Source organism: Nannobrachium achirus (genome assembly GCF_963921795.1).
Source record: "Nannobrachium achirus genome assembly, chromosome: 12".
NCBI lineage: Eukaryota > Metazoa > Chordata > Actinopteri > Myctophiformes > Myctophidae > Nannobrachium > Nannobrachium achirus.
This window is the reverse complement of record NC_137832.1, coordinates 48,762,180-48,774,943: the sequence shown is the minus strand read 5'-3', so window position 1 is coordinate 48,774,943 and position 12,764 is coordinate 48,762,180. Positions and strand designations below refer to the sequence as shown.

The following is a 12,764-nucleotide window of genomic DNA, read 5'->3' as shown; positions in this document are numbered from 1 at the left end:
AGAGAGAGAGAGCAGAGAGGGAGAGAAAAAAAATCCTAAAAAAAAAATCACGTGTTTGGAGATCAAAGGAGATCCGCTTTGTAGCGGGGGGAGTGAGAGAGAGAGAGCGTTAGCAGCAGTGTAACTGACGCGCTGGGCTGCAGTCAGTCGGTGGTGAAATAAACACGCTTCAAACCCAAGGAAAGGCAGCGCTGTGCTTTTCTTTTTATTGCACAATATTCCCGGACTTCCACGGCTCCTTTTGACGCAGCAGCAGCGCTTTGAATCGGCTCGCATCTCAACGCCAACAACATTTTTACATTTTCGTCCGTCCCCCCCAACCACCACCTCTTCTCTTCTTTTCCTTCGCTTTTTCTTGCTCAACAAAAACAAAACCAACGACACCACCACTAAAAAAAATCAAAACCCCCAACCAACAACCACCACCTTTTGGAATAATTATGTTCCGATCGGCGCAGCAGATCCAACAACAACCGGCAAGATGATGATGATTTCGCCGACAAGGAGAAGGGGCGCCTCGGATCGGAGCGGCGGTGTCGGCGGCGGCGGCGGTGTCGGCGGCGTGCTGCCCTGCGTGGACTCCTCCGTGGTGCTGGTGATCTTCGTGGTCACCAGCTCGCTGACCGGGACCGTGTTCGCCAAGGACACCGCCTTCGTGGAGGTGGTTCTGTTCGAGTCCAGTCCCAATGGAGATTACACCACCTACACCACCGGCTTGCAGGGGCGCTTCTCCAGGGCTGGAGCCACGATCAGCGCGGAGGGGGAGATCGTTCAAGTATGTAAACTCTGGTAACAGTGGTTCTCAAAGTGGATTCCAGGAGGGACTCTGTGGGTTCCTTTAGGAGGGTCTAAATGTGACCCATACAAGTCTGTAACTCTGACAGTGTAGGCTACAAATGGAACCAAATGGACCATTTGGTTCCATTTGTACACTGTCAGAGTTAAGGGGGGGACCTTGAAATGTGAAAGTTTGAGAAAACACTGCTCTATAACAACTCTTGCTTCTTCTACTCTGCTGCTGCTGCTTGGGAATACACTGTCAGAAAACAAGGGCTGTTGTTGTTGTTTGTGTGTTCTGACACTTCTGAAGTGGTGGGACACTCAAGAAGCCTTTACGCAGTGGTTCTCAAACTTTTTCGTGTCGAGAGGACCCCCAAATTGACACTTAGTACAGTAGTAGCCTGCGGACCCCCATTTAAAAAAGATATGCCTGGCTATGGCTGAAGCAGTGATTCTCAGCCATTTTAGTTCCAAGGACCCCCAGTTTTACATGCATTACATGGCCACGGACCCCCATGTAATGGCATTTCTATCCCGGGATCCCTATTTGTATTGTAAAATCAATCATTTAACTCCTGAGATCTCAGCGTTACAGACCCATAAGGGTCCAGTAGGCTTCTATATATCTATGATTTGGCTGGGGGACCCCCTGGAACTCCCCGACAAGGACCCCTGGGGGTCCCCGGACCCCACTTTGAGAACCAATGCCTTGCAGGCTGCTGCTTCCCTGGATTCAAAGTTTTTCTTTTTTCCCCCCAATGTGGGTGGGTGGGGGTGACCGGAGTTGATGGGTGTATGTAGGCTGTGTGTAGTGAGGAGGATGGTACTGCGGTCACAAGATGGCTTCTATCTTGTGGAATTCATTCACACAGGAGGAGAAACATGCTCTTGCAGGTTGTTTTGTTGATGTCTGGGGGGCTCAGATCTAGAGCTGGCAAAACAACAACAACCACGACGCCGTTTTCAGCCATTGGCAACGTGATGCGATCATATAGGAAACTCTTCGAAACTTTGAAAATGCACTTCATCTTCAAAAAAAGTTGGCCAACTTCTGCATGATAAATGTGCGCGTTTCACAAGATCCCAGCAGGCTACCACCAGCCAGTTATAGGAGGCTTTTGGAAGCGTATGATTTCGTTAAAAAATGTTTATATTTTTTGGGAATAGTTCGCCCTATACCGTATGCGTGCACGCGAGCTGGCTCTGTAGAACACATCTCCCCTAGACTAGTCGAGTCGGATGCATTTTTAAAATGTTCTCTGCGGTTCTCTGCTCCTGTAACAGCGTGCACACCGCACATGTCCCGCCGACATGCGCCGCGTTGTGGCCCGGGTGCTGTGTACTGTGTAGCCCTCCTCGGCTACACACAATGGCTCATCTTCAAGTGTTGGATCATTCATTTACACCCGTGATATTATCAACCTTTTTACATTCTTGGACCCCAGTTTGATATGCATTTTAGACCCCAGTTTGATATGCATTTTTGTATCAGTCTCAGGGACCCAGTCTGCACTGTACTCTGGGTGTACAAATGGAACCACATGGATCCATACTTGGTAGTTACAAATCCACAAGGGGTCCATTTGGTTCCTAACTATTAATCACTTAGCTGGGTGGGACCACCTGGAAGCCCCCTCAGGGACCCCCTGAACCCCAATGTTGAGAACCGGTGATTTTAGACTACCTTAAGTTGTAACAATCTGACAAATTCCATCTATTCGCAAGAGACTTGTGTAGCAGGACCTAGTAATACACAGTGCTTGTTTGAGCTGGTGTGGGGACTGTTGTGTTCTATTTCAGTGGTTGTCAAAGTGGGGTCCAGGGACCCTCAGGTTTCCTTGAGGGGGTTCTAAATGGATCCGTCAGAGGTCTGTAACTCTAAGAGTCATGGGTGTCCTTGAATTTAACAAAGTTTGAGACCCGCTGCTCTTATTTCACGTGTCCGTGTGTGTGTGTGTGTGTGTGTGTGTGTGTGTGTATGTGTGTGTGTCCCAGCTTATGGAGTGGAGGACTAATAGGGTCCAACAAATCCTTCCTTTTTGTGATGGATTGGATGCAAACTAGTGTGTGAAGTACATCTTAAAGCGTTCCGAGACCGAGTCACTGTTTGTCTGTTGAGAGATGGTAGGATCGGACCCCGCTAACCCCTCTTGAAGCTGTGTTGTCATCATGGCATGCATGGGGACTGTGCGGGGGAGCTCCTTAAAATAGAGAAGTTCTTTTGAAGGACGAGGTCTGTATTATCAAACGAGCGTTTCGAGTGTCCAGACTATCGCCCCGTTTGAACGGTGTGTTTATCCAGGCCATACATGGGCAACAGGCGGCCCGGGGGCCACATGGGGCCCTCACCTTCACTTAATGTGGCCCGCAGGTTGATATCTGAATACTGATATATTATTGTTTCAGCTCTTACAATTCCAAACATGCAAACATGACCCGCTTTAATTACTTCAGTCTATTTTAGTAGCTTAATGACTAGTACTAGTCTTTTTTATGCACAATGCATTTGTATTTAAGTTCATAAAGTTTTTGGCTTTTTGGCAATTTTGACTGTATGCATTGTGGCATTGTGTATGCATTGTGAAAATATAGTGGCCCTGTCCATCATCAAAGGTTCCCACCCCTGATCCAGGCTGTGACAGTCACTGGAGGGAGGACTGGCCTGTAGGGGGGTTCAAATATTGTGTATACGCAAAGTGGAATCCAAAATATCTCACTTCGGCAGTGGTGGATGGATGTAGCTTTAGCTAGCTTGCATACCGGCAAACACATGACCAAAAATGTCAAGTGCATAATAGCATAGTCATAAACCTCCCATGTTCAATGGTGTCAACAACACCCCAGCCATGCATTTGTATTCCTGTCTTCGCACGCTAGCATCCAATCTAGTTCAGCTCTGAAAGATTGAATGCTTGAAAGATAATAGGCACACATGATGACATCAAAATGAACTATACATTCCAGGAGTCTCTGTATGTCTGCGTCTGCCTTTTCTTTCTCGCGTCCCCAGAGAGCTGTTCATCTGATCGACTTCACACTTGACGGGCGTATTGTTGAGGAACCAAATGAGTGCATTGTTGTCGAGTGTGAAGTTGGTCTGACAGGCAGTTCTCCAGAACCGGCCCACTTCGGACGCTGGCCATGACCTGAACAGTGAACAGACGTTGCAATACAATGATACCTGCTACACAAACAATGGATATACACATTTTGTTTTCCTTGTATACACTATACAGGCAATTATCATTTTGAAAGGAGGAAAATTGTGGGGATCAAAGATGGGGATATTCTGTACCTAAATTGCCCCTGTTTATTTATACATAGCAATGGCCATTTGGCGCCACACGCTAACCACAAAGAAATGTTAGACCTCAGCTTTACATTGAAAACCACATCTATTTAGGTTTGCTTTCTTTGCTAACATAGCTTCAGACCACTCAGAGGCAGCTTATATTTTGTTGAGCTATAATGAGGGACAGTTTGACCAGCACGGCACACTGTCTGGAGTTTCCTGTGTGTTTATGGAAGATTTATGAAAGCTGAAATGGAGGAAGGATGATAAGGCCCTATAGCTTGCCTAACGTTGAACAAATCGCCCCATTGGCAAATCCAAATTAGGGATGGGACGATAAGCGATATTATCGTTTATTGTGATAAAAAACACTCAGATTTCATTTATCGTAATATCGTCCTCTGTCATGCACTGGGATCAATTCGCCTTTTATTTGCCGAGCTGCATGTCCGGTACCACTGACTATAATTGCTAAAAGGTACTTATAATATACCTACCTATGTGTTTTTTTCACTCTCTATCAAATGTCTTTGCCAAAAAATAGCCGATCTACAAGCGTTGCGACGCGTTGTGAGCTTGTAGATCTGCTATTTTTTGGCAAATGTTCCGCACAGGATAATGGATTTTGATTATCAGGATAATATCGTAAATCGCGATTTCTTTTGTCACAATAATCGTGTTATGACATTTTCATATCGTCCCATCCCTAATCCACATTTGTGAAATCAGGGGAAGTTATGGTGGTGGTTTGGTTAAGTTGAGGAATTGCACTGTGTCGAAGTGAACTTGAACACTGGTGTGTTGCGTTTCCCAACAGCACCCTGTGTAACAACTGCACTGCTTTGAGGTTTGCAGCCTGCGTTCACCGAACTCATGAACAATTCTATCATTCACTGGACGCAGTGGACGGAGACCTTGATTTGGCCTGGCTGAGGTTTACGAGGGCTTGTAGCCCTCTTCCTGCTGTTTGAACAAGGACCCCAAGGGGGTTGCCTTTTACCTCGTATGTACAGTAGTAGCCAGACCTCAGCAGGTAGGGGTTGAAATATCGAGAGAGAGGTGGGGGCTTGGCTTATTAGGGGGGGCTTGGCAGGGCTCCTGAGCAAAGAGGTAACCACCGTCACCACTCGCACACTCCCACACCCCTGACTTAATTCCCTGAAGCGAGCGCTCATTCAGCCCTGCCCGAGGAGGAGTGCGAAAAATGGCACACACACGGCCATGGCCAAAAATAATAAATTAAGTCAATTTGCTACTTGCTCTGCGCAAAGGGGAGAAGCGCGATGACTAGGATTTGCCCATGTTGCCAAACCCGAGGCTTCTCAAGCCAGGCACTGATTGTTCCAATTTAACTACATAATGGCAAAGTAATCAATGTCTCCTTAAATCATCCTGTCACGCTGCGAAACTATGTGGAGTTGAGCTGGCAGTCCCAAAGACATCTTTAAGAGTGTATTTAGAGCACTCCACCCGTTGCCTGCACAGTAAAATCCATGGTGTTAATTTCAATCTGAGTAGTGTACAAATGGAACCAAGTGGACCCGTAACTGTGTAGGCTCGCTAGCATGGAGGCTATCTGATAGTCCAGCCAGTGCATTATTCCCTCAGTGCATCTTCCTGGTGTGGCCTTGATGCTTGCATTTCTGCTGGTGTGGGATTTTTTATAAACGTCAGCAACATGCAAGTCCCAGTGGTGGTGGTGTTGTTGACGTAAGTAGAGAGTGACACAGTGCCGTAATGGTATGACCGCACCATTCCCGATGTGTGTTAGGTGTAAATGATGATTTCTCTTCTGTTCACAACATAGGAGGCACTCTTTCTTCAATGTTGTTTTTCTGGGATGGCTATGTAGTCCTGTCCAAAGGCTAATCGTGAAACTTTTCTCTCTCTCACACACACACACACACACACACACACACACACACACACACACACACACACACACACACACACACACACACACACACACACACACACACACACACACACACACACACACACACACACTGTTGTCACCAATGTGTGCCTGTTATTGACATCGCACGCACCGCCCCCTGATTGTGGACAGCCGTCACGCGGAGGCGAACGCATCTGCTGCTCATCATTCCCCCTTTGTCTCTCCTCCTGACGCCGAGTCGTCTTTTCCTGTAGCGAGGATGAGCAGCAGCCTCAGTCGCGATTGCGTTGCACGGGCGGGCGCACATCTGCCTCTGATTTCCAGCGGTGCCGTGGCTGTCAGCGCGCGAGCAGCGGAGCCAAGGCGGGGACGTGGCAGAGGGCACCGAGGGGACCAGATGGAACTAAAGAGAGCGCCGTCAGCCCAGAACCCCAGAGACTAGAGAGCTAGTGTGGATTTAAGCCTACCTCCAACCCAGGAGCATCCTCTGAATCAAGTGGTCTCGTGTCAAGGACCCCCAAATTGATAATTAACTATATATTTGGCAGCGGACCGCCCATCATCATCATCTCAAAACTACCGTACTTTTGTGCCAGGGACCAATCTAAGATTCGAATAAAAATGTTTCGCTTTAATGTTTCGCTTTAAAAGATTATAATATATTCAAAGATTTGCAGAAATGTAATGTTCACATTTTACTTAAAAAAAGCAGATCTACAAGCTCATAGTGAGCTATTTTTTAATAGCCGACGTATACATTATGGTTAAAATGACACTATATAATTTTTCTGGGGACCCCCAGGTAACTCCCCAAGGACTCTTGGGGGCCCCCGGATCCGACTTTGAGAACCAATGCTCTAAAATAAATGTAAAAAAGAAGGGGGGAAAAAAAGAGGCCATAGTCTGCCAAGCCCTTTTCCCAACACCAGCCTTCTCTTCCACCCTTGACACATACACCTACACACATGCACAAAATACCTGATACTGGTGCTGCGATGACCTGCTTGAAAATCTATCCTTTTTAGCGATATGATGTACCCAGCCGTCCCTATTCTTGGCACCATGTCATCATAGGTGAATATTCTGTGAAAAAAATTGGTGAAGAGATTTGGTGGTGGTGGGGGGGGGGTGGAAGTAGGGGACCAAGTACAGACCCCTGGGGGACCCCAGTCAAGGAAGTATGACAATATTATTGTCACTGTCGGGCACAAACCTTGTATTGTATCTCCAAGTTTCAAATGTGTATGCTTTTTCGCAAAGCAAAGCCCTGCTTCATCATACAAGGCCGTCGCACAAAACTAGTGAAAACAGCCGATCTACAAGCACACAACGCCTCACTAGCTTAGTTAATTTTTTAGATAATAAATACAAAACGAACGGTTTTGGACATACAAGGTTTCCACCCGACAACGACGATATAGTGTTTTGAACTCTTAGTGGCAAACTGGGAATTTGGAATTGGAATGGAGAGAGAGAGAGAGGAGACAACGATGAGACTCATTGCTGGAGCTCCTACCTTGGAGCTGGCAGAGGTTGTGTCGGGCTGCATTTAGACTATAATGAGAGCTTTAGTGGTTGAGGGATCCAGCGCGCTCTCTCACCACAGGCTGGAAACCCCGAGAGGCCATAATGGGCCGGTCCCAGACGGGAGGTACCAGGGACCCGGGCCACTCCCAGCACCAAAGCAACAGTAGCAGTACACAAAAACGCTGGTTTAAAAGGTTAAAAGTACTGCTCGCCTACTTTTTTCCATTTATTGGCTCCGCGGTCGCAGCTGTATTTTAAGTGCTATCGTCTCTTAACCGCCACCCCGCTAGACTTTCATGTCCCAGCCAAAGTAATTTGAGGCTGCGTTTCTCCCCTTTTCGGAATAGAACAGACTAAACTGTTTTTCTCTCTCTTTCTCTGTCCCCCCCCCCCCCCCTCCCTTTCTGTCTGGTCCTTTGATGCAAAAATTGTCACGCGTCCTACAGTGCATGTGAATGACTTCAAGGATTCCTTTTCCTAACGAGCACGCAGTACTAATGCATCGGGCCAAATCGCTAATTGCGTTTAAATGTTTGGCATGGCACAGTTGAGGTGTAATGATTGCCCCCATACCCTCTGAAAAGTGTAAAACGTTGAACAACCAAACACACGTTTCCTGTTGGACTTCCTTGCACCTGTCCTAACTTCCTTTTAATGTGCCGACACTTTCTCACAAACCAGTGCAGTCCTTGTTTTATTCCCCTGCCCATATGGCTCTCTGCTAGGGCTGTCACCATCACGGAATGTTATTTGTCATACAGATAATTGTATTTTTCAGGCATTGAACTTTGAACGTAAACAAGGGCAGATGTGAATAACTAAAATATAATTAATAAGGAAATGACTGATGAATGATACCAGTACCAATAATACAAATAAATAATATATAAATTATTGCGACCGCAAGTTACTATGAAAAGCTCCACCGTCTGTCCACCACTGTCTGTCCGCCTGTCCGTCACGTCACACTTTTGCCCTTCTCTTATCTCCGGCACTGTTGCCCCTATCCATGCCAAACTTTGCACACGCACTCCTTGGATGGCACGCACTTCTCTACTAGCGACGCTCCAGAAACCTCTTATCTCCATATTTTAACTTTTGTTGCTTTCTGCTACTTTTGAATTTGAATCCTGAACAACAGTAGCCGTTTTGGACATATGAAGTTTCCACCTGACGGAGAAGTTTATACCAGTTACTTGCGTGCCAGTGTCGCATACCAAATATAGCTGATCTTCAAGCTCGCAATGCGTTTGTCCTGCGCAAGTTCAACCAAGTATAAACCAGGCATCAGGCACAGTACAGTAGCTATTGAAGGACCCCAACAGAAACAGGACCGCAAGGACCTTTTTGGTGTGTTCCAATCCTTTTAGGCAGGGTGTTTTGGCTGTACTACATTTTTGTCTAATAAAATATTCATTCAGTCAATTACCTTACAGTGGGACGAGTGGGGCGAGGCATACACTCTCATATGAGTGTTGTGAGATATGAGACATTAGGGCCGATCGGCCATGGCACTGTTTTCGGGGTCTCGCCGGGGGTCCCTGCATGGTCTCTCCCGGCCCGGGGGAGCCATCATCTCCCCCTGCCGTTGCTCTCTCCCTTGAACCGGCGCTATCGATGAATTCATGTCTGAGCTCATTTTGTATGAAGGTCTCATGTAATGTTTCTTTTATGCTCTTGCAGTGTGGAAATGTGGATGCCGTCCTTGGCCCGGGGCTGTGCTTAGTGCCTACCTAGTATGTGCTGAGAGCCACATGTGGATGACAGGCCGTGTGATGTGTGTGACAGTAGCAAACACTGATGCTTTGACATGGAAAGTGTGTGTGTGTGTGTGTGTGTGTGTGTGTGTTTTGTTTGTTTTTCTGAAACGTGGTTGCTTTTCAAAAGGAGTCGGATGATATATCGGCGTTTTTAGTTTTTCCTTTTCTTCTTTTGTTCTTCACATTGAGGGTGGAAAAAAAGACCATCTATATTTGATGAAGAAGTGATAAAAGGTTCAGTCCATCCTCCTCAACCCACATTTCTATCCACGGACACAGAAGGTCTGGAAAACAAAGCCCTGAGGGGGCAGAGGGTTATGAAATGACAATGCTCACATTGGCTCATCCAGGCAGAGGCATGCTTTGTTGTCAGTCAGGAATGTGCTGACTAACTGTGGAAGGCCACAACGCCAGCCCCCTTTTGTTACCTATTCTTTAGGCCAATAGACAGACTAGAGCAGGGGTTTTCAAAGTGGGTGACGACGGGGCACCCTGGGGTGCCGTGACGGCAGTCCAGGGGTGCCGCGAGATAATTTGATAAATATTTGGAATTTATTTGGACACTTAAATAAAACAATATTTAGTATCATTTTAAACTTGAAGTACAACGTTATTTTCAGTCAGTTCTAACCAGAATGGCTATTATCTCAACATTTTCCTTGCAACAAAATCACTAAAATATCGTCACTGTCGGGCAGAAACCTCGTAGCTCCAAGTTTCAAATGTGTACGTATTTTGGTAAAGCTAAGCCCTGCTTCAGCATACAAGACCGTCGCACAAAACTAGTGAAAACAGCCGATCTACAAGCACACAACGCCTCGCATTGTGTGCTTGTAGATCTGCTGTTTTCACTAGTTAACTACATTTTATAGATGATAAATACAAAACGGTTTTGGACATACAAGGTTTCCAACCGTCAACAAAAATTATTCATGGAGTGCCCTGAGACAAAAAGGTTTGGGAACCCCTGCAATAGACAGACTAGAGTAGGTAGCAGTGGTAAATGGTAAATGGTGCATTTATATAGCGCTTTTAATCCAAAGCGCTTTACATAGATTGTGCATTACATTCACCCATTCACACACACATTCATACACCGGTGGCGGAGGAAGCCATGCAAGGCACCAACCTACTCACCGGAGGCAATTAGGGGTTCAGAGTCTTGCCCAAGGACCCTTCGACATTAACTCAGGGGGAGCCCGGATTCAAACTGGGAACCCTTCGGGATTTATACCCTTCGTGCTCTAATACCAGTTTCTCTACCCCTGAGCTATGCCGCCCCCCCAGTGTGCTGGTCCAGTCCGGTCCCCCTTTTCCTGTGCACTGACTAGGGATGGCACCATATGAAAATGTCATATCATGATTATTGTGACCAAAGAAATCCTTGACAAATCCTGACACATCCTTGCTTTTCCTTGTTTCTGACAGAGATAGAGGCCTATAGGCAATGCATCCCAGTATACCTTTCCTGCTTGCCCCCTTTGTATCTTGCGCACGCGCACACACACACGGCTAATTTCACTTAAAGAAAAAGTTCATTAATCGATCGTGCCAAGAGAATAGATTTGTGTTAAAAACAAACACGGACCCCACTTTGAGAACCAATGCTCTACACACCTAATCGTAATCCGAACCCCATTCTGAATCCTTTTTTTGCTAATTGTAACCCTAATATATATTTCTGGGTAAATCTAACTTTTTAATAAAAAACAACCGTTTATCTCATGACGAATAAAGAAACTTGTCCCCACAAACAGTGTCTGTTTCTCAAATTCTGCTATTTCTACTTGTGGGGACATAAAGGTCGTCACAAGTATAATACACACATACACACACACACACACACACACACACACACACACACATCAAAGGAGAGGTCTTATCAGAGATCTGTCCCACTCAACCAAGTTCAAGAACACAAGGCTCAAAGTCCCCTCTTTTGTGTACATCATTACATAATTATCAACCCTCATATGTGTCTGAAAACCTTTTATCATCGCCTTAACAATGTATCTAAATGTTGCACTGTTAATGTTAACTAGAGCAGCGCTTCTCAAACCTCTTCATGTCAAGATCTGCTCTTTTTGAATAGCCAACAGATGAATGGATTAAGTGACGCTATATCAGTGGTTCTCAACCTTTTCAGGCCGCGGCCCCCCAAATAATCATATTTTAACTGGGGACCCCCCTACCCTGACGAGCACTAAGAGTTGAGGCATTACATTTTGTATAACACAGTTCTATTGTGAAAATAGCAGATCTACGTGCTCACAACGCGTTGCGCTGAGGCGGTGAGTTGAGGCATTAGATTTTGTATAACAGTCATATTGTGAAAATAGCAGATCTACATGCTCACGCGAGGCGTTGTCAATGTTTAATTTGCCATATTAGAGGTTATATTAAAAAGTCCTTAAATTATCACTTTGGAAATGTTGGTTTGTTTACTGTTGAGTGAGAAAACAATGTTGCACATCAATTTAATCATCTGGGGACCCCTCAAAATAATTTGGGGACCCCCCTGGGGGTCCCGACCCACAGGTTGAGAACCACTCATGCTATATTGACTACTCTAACATGCTCATGCCAATGACCGGTGGGCCGGGGACCCCCCTGGAACCCACGGACCCCTGGGGGGGTTCCCATTTTGACAACCGCCTCCGACAGAATTGGAGCACTTGGACCCACCTGTACAATGATTTATGCTCATTTACCCTAGCAGCCATTTGTATCAGCTCATTGTTATTCAGGTTCCCCTTATTACAGTGATCTTTCATGACTTCCCTCAACCCGATGCAACCATGTCTCAGTTTGAAAACAGCAATTAAGCTCCTAGTCCAGTGGTTCTCAACCTTTTCAGGCCGCGACCCCCAAAATAATTATATTTTAACTGGGTATGTATTTGGCCACGGACCCCCATCTCAAAATATTTAGTTCCAGGGACCACCCCAGAAGCAAAATTTGAGTTACAAACGTTCGCTTTGAAAATGCATATATTCAAAGATGTGCACACATTTTCACGACTTTTTTTCAAAAATAGCAGATCTACAAGCTTGCAGCGCGGCGCTGTGAGCTTCTATATCTGCTATTTTTCACTGGTTAAAGCATTCAATAATTCTAGGCCTAAATTGTTACTGGTGCTACAGAACCTGACAGATCCTCTGTCAAAATCCCTTCCATTTCTCTCCCCCCCTCCAACCATTGTTTCCTCTAATGGATTCCCACGCAACCGTGGCAAGGGTCATTTACAGGGGTGCCAGATGGGGACAACCCAGACCCCCCCCCCCCCCCCCCCCCCCCCACGTTCACATGCACCTCCCAGAAACCTCCAGAAAAGCAAAGATTATTTTGTTGTAAAAAATTTAACCATTTACTTCTAAACAAAAGAGAAATGTACTAGATGTTTTCCCGGGACCCAAACTACTTCTTAACCCTATTTATTTACGGAAATTACATAAAAAATATAAATAAATAAAAATTTGCTCTATTTTTTTACTTTAAAAAAAATCTA

General features: G+C 45.8%; 1 protein-coding gene across 1 annotated transcript in view; it reads left to right on the top strand.

The window, feature by feature from the left end:
• Positions 1-589: 589 nt before the first annotated feature.
• Positions 590-12,764, top strand: part of znrf3 (zinc and ring finger 3) — a gene marked incomplete at its 3' end in the record, with an annotated part of 146,351 nt that continues 134,176 nt past the window's right edge. Inside the window, exon 1 of the mRNA XM_080738712.1 lies at positions 590-775. The remainder of the gene's footprint in view (positions 776-12,764) is intronic.